We start from the raw sequence: 8,286 nt of genomic DNA on the forward strand, positions 1-8,286 counted from the left end.
AGAAAAGTGACCTACAGGAAACAGAAGTGAGGCACAGAAACAGCTGGATTGGTTACAGTTCAGGCATTTGGCTTATTTGAACACAGTTTGAATGGTTGGCAGCCTGTGATTGGCCCAAACTTGATGATTGGCACAAAAGTAGGCTACAGTCTGTTTATACATCCAGTTAGGTTACAGTTCATGATGTACTGAGAAACCTTTAGGCCAAACTTAAAACAAGTAAGTCTGCAGCTTTAGGCTGAACTTGATTTTACACTTCTGATTACAGATGTGGATGTCTTCTCTTGATGTTGATATGTGGTATTTTCTTTATCATTATTGTCCAGGAGTTCTGTAAATTGCAGTTTACAAGAGTTCTGTAAATTGCAAAATAATCCATGGATAATTTTGAAGAGTGTTTTCAAACCAAGTAGTTTGATGATTTTTGTTTACACATTTTTTTCAATTTCTAGTTTTACTGTATTGTGGTATGCAAGGTAGTCATGAAATTTCTGGGCTTGAAATTTATTTAAGGTGTTTAGTGGTTTAATATGTAATCAATTTTTAAAAACTGTTCCATAGATACTGAAAAAGATTTTTTTGTTGTTGTTTTTTTTCAATATTTACAAAGTGGATCCCAGCAATGACTTTTTCTGACATTCTACATCTTTTGTTTGTTTACTTGATCTGTTAAGAACTGACAAAATCACCATAGCAATTGTGTTTTGGTTATTTTCCTCTTATTCAGAAACTAAAGGTTTATGACAAACATATCTTCATTGCATATCTTGATTTTTATTACTTATCCTTTATTTTAATAGTTTAGGACTTTAATTCTTTTTGTATACTGTATCTTTTTCTATCTTTTTATTTTTAAACCTACTGAGTCACTTTGTTTTAGATGTGCCTCTTGTGGACAGTATATGGTTAGATCAAATACGAGGATATTTGTCATTTCATAGAAAAATGTAACATATTTAGATACACTGTGACAACCATTATGTTTGACTTTCTGATGAACTTGTCCGGATTCATTGGAATATATAATAGGAAAAAAAAATTTGTTATTTTTCCTTGGTGCAAAGCTCCTGAAACCTGTGAAATTTCCTGAGCGGTAGGAGCATCTTTTGTTATTCATTATGCACCCCTTTCAGCAATCTGTGTTTGTACTAATGAGGTAACTCTTGGCAGGGTCCACTGGATCACTTTAAGATGGGAGCTGGTTCTGATCAAATTCTGATAAAGCTCAGAAGTTTCAGCTCCACCCCCTTCTCCTCTGGGGAAGGGAGAGGGTCTGGAGATTGAATTTAGTCACCAATGGCCAATGATTCCATCCATCATCCCTGTGTAATAAAAGCTCCATAAAAACCCTTAAACAATGAGGTTCTGAGTTGGTGAACACATTAATGTTCTGGGAGGATGGTGCATCCCAACTCCATGGGGACAGAAGCCCTGTGGTCAGGACCCTCTCGGACCTCATCCTCTGGGCCTGTTCCTTTGGCTCTTCATTTGTATCCTTTATAATAAATCAGTAAATGTAAGTAAAGTGGCCCCTGAGTTCTATCAGTATTCTAGCAAATTATTAAACGCTAGCAAGGGGTGGGGTGTGGGGAGCCTGACTTTGTAGCCAAGTCAGATGCAAATGTGGGTAGCCTGGGGATCTGATGCTTGTGACTGGCATCTGAAGTGAGGGCAATCCTATGGGACTGTGCCCTTAAGCCTGTGGAGTCTGCCTGCCACTGAGTCTCAGAGTTGAACTGAGTTATAGGATACTCAGTTGGTGTAGGAGAATTGGATAATAGGTTGATGTAGGAAAAAAACACACAGTTGGCAAAGATGAAAATCTGTTTTTAGTGCGTGTGTTTGCTAATAGTTAAAAAAAAAATTTGCTAGTTAGACTATAGGGATTGGACCAGACCGGTTCAGAGATGATTCATGTTGCTTGGGAACAAGTCCCTTTATGGCTGCTGCTGCTTTTGTTTGCAGTAGCTTCTCGTGCCCAGGCCCTTCTGCCTGTTTCTCATGAAGGCTGCTGTGCTACAGAGCCTGTCCAGACCATCCCATGTGGCCTGCCCCTGCGTCCAGCGCTTGTCTCTCAGAGTCTCACTGTGTTGCCCAGGTTGGTCCTTCCTGGAATCAAGGGATCCTCCTGCCTCAGGCTCCCAAATTTCTGGGATTACAGGCACGAACCACTGTGCCTGGTGTATTCCTACAGTATTGTAAAATAACCTAGTCCATGGAAATCAAGCCCCATGGTGCACTGAAAGAATACTTAGAATTTTCTTTTGCCTAATTCCAAGTCTCAGGTCATTATAGTGACACAATTTTGCTGTTTTTCACTCATTATTAATTATTCTTTCCGGGGTGGATGGAGATAGAAGATCTGGCTTGAGTTCTTTTGTTGCCATGTTTTACACAGAGGGCCCAAAGAAGTATTCATATTATTTTGCAGCTGCCTCCTGAAAAACCATTTTCATTTATTTTATCAATGGACTATGGGCAGGCTCAATATAGTCTTGGCTAAACTAGGTGTCTTGAAGTATAAAAGAAGCTTCTCCAAAATTTATCACAAATGTCTTATTAATTTAAAAATGCGAACACAAAATCTCAAATAAGGAATTACATTATATGCTTGTTTAACTTAAGTAAACCCAACTATATATTGACCAAGGGAACACTTTGCTATTACTATTATTTATCTTTTTTTTTTTTTTTTTGAGATGGAGTTTCTATTGCCCAGGCTGGAGTGCAGTGGCGCAATGTTGGCTCACAGGAAACCTCTGCCTCCCAGGTTCAAGTGACTTTCCTGCCTCAACCTCCCAAGTAAATGGGATTACAGGCATGTGCTACCACATAGAGATGGGGTTTCACCATGTTGGCCAGGCTGGTTTTGAACTCCTGACCTCAAGTCGGAGGCCCACCTTGGCCTCCCAAAGTGCTGGGATTACAGGCATGTTCCACTGTGCCCAGTGAGCAAGAGAACACTTTAAATAGTAAGAGAATCTCCACCTGCTGTTCCATTCAATGAATATATACCACAGAATGTGACTCTATATTCACATTGTGAATGAGAAGGAGAGGCAAATCTGCTTTCCCTAAATCTCAGTTATCTTGTGTGATATCTTGGTATGCTGAGTGTGATTCTAATGTGCAAAAACACTTGTGGTTTTGAATCACATGGTCCCTGAATGAAAGCCACCTTCTTTGACTGATACTGTAAGTCCCAATCTGGAAGAAAAAACTTGGCTGTGTTGTGCTGTGGGTGTCAGCGCTTCTCGGATTTTCATGGGTACTCTGAACGCTGTGTTTAGTTTGCCTCATATGAAGTCTTTAGATGTTGTATTAATTTCTATTGTGCATAGCAGATCACCAACACATTGAGCAGCTCCCAACAATGCACACATTTCTCACGTGGCTTCTGTGGGTCAGGAGTCTAGGTGTGGTCTACCTGAGTCCTCTTCTCAGGGTCTCACGAGACTGCAGTGGAGGCTTCAGCTGGGCTGAAACCTCAAAGGTTTCATCTGGAGGCTCTGCTGGGGGAAAATCTGCTTCCTACCTTGTTCAGGTTGTTGGCCAAATTTATTTTATTGTGGTGGTATGGCCGAGAGCCTGGGGTTTTGCTTGCTGTCAGCTGGAGGCTTCCTCGGGTCTTAGGGGCCATTCTCAGTTCTTTGCCATGGAGGTTTCCTCAGAATGGCTGCTACTTCAGCAAGGAGAATCTCTCTAATCTCAGGGAGGGCCAGGTTCCTCTTTCAAGGTCTTTCACCTGATTAAGTCAGGCTCGTTCCAGATCACCTCGCTTTTTATTAACTCAAAGTCAACTGCTTTGGGACCTTTACTCCATCTGCAAAGTCCTTTCACCTTTGCCACATTCTATGGGCTAGACCTATGTCAACACGTCTCACCTCCACTCAAAAGGAAGAGATTATATAGGCCATGGACACCAGAGACACAAGTCACGAGGGTGACACTAAGGGCTGTCTGCCACGGACCTCAACCCCCGATACTACTCAGGGCCCAGTCAGAAAAACAGCAACCACAATAGCTATTTTAACAGGAAATGTTTAATATAGGAAATTAAATAGTTATTGGTGGACAAAAAAAGCAAAACAAGACAATAGTGATATAACAAAGGAAAAAGGGCAGGAAACAATCTCTCCCTCCTACTCCACTGGTTAGGGCAATAAAGGGTTAATGAGTCAGGGTTATCAGGACCTCCAAACTTGGAGAAAAGTCCTTAGCCACTGAGTTAAGTTCCCCTCTGACTGATTCTGTTTATCACAGAGGGGCCCTACAGAGCTCAGATCTCTGTAGAGTGGGTGCTGCCTGGCTCACATGGTCCTTCTGATGTGGTGTCATGAGGCTTGTTCTGAGGGCACTAAAAGAAGCTGGTGACTGGGACAACCTGCTGCTGGGATGAAGGGCCATTCTTGGGTCTATTGCCAGGAGTAGCCAGCTGATAGGAAGGGCAGTTCTTCCTTCTCTTGCCTTCCAGTCTCTCTCCAACATCACTCTCAGCAGAATCCAACAGTGAGCAAGCTGGCAACGGAGAAATATGTTTACCAGAGTCCTGGATCCAGCATCACAAAACAAGTGCAAAAGGGTAGATTTAGAACCTAGAGACAATAGCTTAATAACCAGCATTTAGTAACCACCTTCCTTAGACAAGGCTGCCGAAACTTAGGTCCAGTGGAAAACACTGGACTTCACTTTCTGGTCTAACACTGGTCATGCTTGGATTTTAGGGGATCAATGAATAAGACCTTTTTTCTTGCTTGCTTGGTTTTGAATCAAAGTTCTTGATAAAGAGAATTAGAGGGGAACTTAACTTGGTGGTTAAAGACTTTTCTCCAAGTTCATAGGTCCTGATAACCCTGATCTCATCTCCTTATTCTCAGTAGTCAAGAAGATGGTAATAAAACTGTCAGCTTTATTACTAACAGAGTCTGATGTCAGGCATGCAGCCAAATGTGCTTGCCTTGCTAGCAACCCCTGATGTAAACTTATTGCCAAAGTGCAGGCCTCCCTTGTGGGTTCTGGGTGGAAGCATCCAGGCCCCTGAGATCAGATAAGTATGCACCTCCCAGGTGGCCAGCAGATTCTAAGGAGAGACAAAGACACATCTGAATGAAGCCTGCTCCTTGGGAGGAGTGCCTAGAACCGAGAGAGGTTGATGGGTGTAGGGGGTTTCCCTGATGGAGGTTCTTCCATTATGTGAGAATGTGAGGAGTGGGGAATGAGTTTTCTCAAATTGGTACACTTGAAAACATATTTGATTGCAATCTGGCTCTGGTTAGAAATATTATAAGAACAGATTTTTTTTTTTTAAATTAGAGGTACTTTTTAAAAAGTGATAAAATCCATGTAACAGAATTTACCATTTACAATGTACATTTTTAAGTGTACATTTCAGTGGCGTTGAGTACATTCACATAGTTGTGTAACCATCACCACCATCCATCTCCAGAACTCTTTTAAGCTTGCCCTTTAAACTCTGTACCCATCAAAAAATTGGTTCCCAGTGACCCCTTGCCCAGCTCCTGGCAACCTTAACCTACTTTCTGTCTTTGTGAAATTGACTAGTCAAGGTACCTCATATGAATGGAATTATACAATATTTATCCTTTTGTGTCTGGCTTTTTCACTTAGCATTAGGTCCTGAAGGTCCATCCATGTTGTACCATTTATCAGAACTTCCTTCCCTTTTAAGGCCGAATAATATTCAATTGTATGCATATACCACATCCTGTTTATCCATCTGTCAAAGGACACTGTGTTGTGTCTACCTTTTGGCTATTTTGAATAATACTGCTATGAACATGGGTGTACAAATATCTGTCTGTGTCTCTGATTCAATTCTCCTGGCTATATACTCAATAATGAAATTGCTGGATCATATGGTAATTCTATTTTTAATTAGAAACACAGTTTTTAGTGGACATTGTGAAGACGATCAAGAGGTAGAGGCCGAGAGCCTGTGAAATGCACATCACCCAGCCTAGAGGCCTCTTAGGTAGAAATTGCACACTTGTCCCTGAGGGCAGCACCTGTTCTGCCTCTGCTGCATCTTCAGGTCTACAAAGTGAAAAATGGGCTGAGCCCACATCTCCTTTACTTTCAGGCACTGGGTGGTGAGCTCTACTCTCAAGAATAATGGCAGTGGCCAAAGTCCCTTTCAGTCTCCATAGACCCGGGCCTGTGGCTGAGATACCTGAGTAAGATTGTGGAGCCCTTGAAGCTTGCCTAGCTTTGTTACTGTTGCCATCCTTTGTCATCAGTATCACTGCAGTGATTGGCAGTGGAGCCTTTCATAAGGAAGCAGACCATGTGAGTGGTCTTTAGGGACTATCAGGAGAAGGGAGTTGGGAGTTTTCTTCTGGTTTAGAGCCACTCTTAGACAGAGAGTGAATGGGCAGGGCCAGAGAAAGAAGGAAAGAAAGCAAGCTCAGTTCCTGATGGCTCCTGAGGCTCAACAGCTATAAATCCTGTGCACGGTCACCAGACAGAGTTAAATTTCCTATTCCAAAGAGGCACCCAAATGGTAGAAGTTCAAGCACCATGGCAAACTGTTGGGTAAACATTTCGGAGCAGATGGTAGGGATTAAAGGAATAGCCACCAACGTGGAGTGTACAGGTGCCCACTGAGGCACTGTGTGGGGGCGTGGTGCTCTGAACTCATCGGACATTTAAAAGAGAAAGGAGCGATTACTTCCTTCTGTCCTGATGCAGGGGCCTGTGTTGTCTCTGAGGCCAACTGAATTCACTCTCTTGGTTTAGTTGTACCTGTCAGTACAGAATTAACCGTGTGTTCAGGGATGTTCCCCAGTCAGCATTGTAGAAATTCAGAGCCCAGCGAGCAGATGAGTGACAGGGGTGACTATAAAGAAGTCAGTGTGTGACACCACTTTCCCTAAATGTGTACGGCTTGCTTCTAGACTGTTCTATTCAGCAACGGGTCAGAGACTCAAAAGAGCACTGTCTGATAGAAATATAATGTGAGCCACATACAGAATTTTAAAGTTTCTAGTAGCCACACTAAAAAAAAAAAGCAGGTGAAATTTAATTTTAATAATATATTTTATTTAATTGGATGTGTTAAAAATGTTATTTCAACAAATAATTAATATTAAGATCACTGAGCTATTTCACATTCTTTGTTTTGTACTCAGTATCTGAAATTTTGGTGTGTATTTTATATGTACAGCATACTTCAATTTGGAAAAGCCACACCTGTGTCAAATGGTCACATGTGGCTTGTGGCTACCATATTGGACAGTGCAGCTCTAAGAGATCCAAGGGTATAATAGCAAGCATTTATTGAACAGTTACGATTACACGTATTGGATCATTTAATAACAAGCAATACACCAAGGCAGCTGCTATTTACTGAAGAATACAAGTGTATTCCTTGTTTTGTGGTCTTGGTTTGTGGCCCTTTCCTCTGTCTTTAGGAAGCCAAAGCATAGTGTCTTCTGTCTCCAACTCTGCTTTCCTCTCTGCTTCTGTCATCATGGGGCTGCATCCTGCTTTTCTCTTAGTAGGACTCTTGTGATTACATCAAGCCTACTCTGATAATCCAGGATAATCTCCCAATCTCAAGATCTTTAATCACATCTACAAAGTCTCTTTTGCCATATAATAAAACATGGACAGGTTCCAGGGATTAGAATGTGGACATCTTGGGGGGCCATTATGCAGCTTGCACAGAGGGTGACTTTGTTTTTACAAGCACGTAAGGAAAACTCTGAGCTGAGACTGCAGTTTCTCTACTTCCTCCTCACATCATCTGTGTAACTTGGCTCCTGCTGCTCTGGAAGAGACCATCTCCCCTGCTCCATCATATCTGCAGCCCTGGCTGCTGCAGGGAGAGGCACTGCCTTTCTTCTCTGGGAGTTTTTCGTTCTTCTCCCACCCTGGCCCTTTGCTGCCATGCAGGACTCTGCTGGGAGTGATGTGGGTCTCTTTCCCTGAGAGAGCTGAAGATCTGCAAGGAGACCTTCTCCTTGCCTTTTGCTTCGCATTTTGAAGGGAGGGAAGAGACTAGCCAGAGCCATTGACCAGGGGAAGCACCCTTATCCTCTTAGAAGGGACCTTAGAGATCATCTATCCCGTCCACCCCATCCCTATCCTGTCACGAGGATTAATTGCTCTCTAAGTGCCTTGGCCCACGTTGACTTTCAACCTAAGCTTGACCTTGCCAGCAAGTTGTTTCCTTCCTAACAACAGTATTTCAAGTGAATTCATTAAAGCCTTTTAGTTGCAAGTAATAGAAACTAATTTAAATTAACTCAAGCGAAGAAAAAAAAA

The sequence above is a fragment of the Mandrillus leucophaeus genome, unplaced genomic scaffold (genome assembly GCF_000951045.1).
Source record: "Mandrillus leucophaeus isolate KB7577 unplaced genomic scaffold, Mleu.le_1.0 Scaffold947, whole genome shotgun sequence".
Taxonomy (NCBI): Eukaryota; Metazoa; Chordata; class Mammalia; order Primates; family Cercopithecidae; genus Mandrillus; species Mandrillus leucophaeus.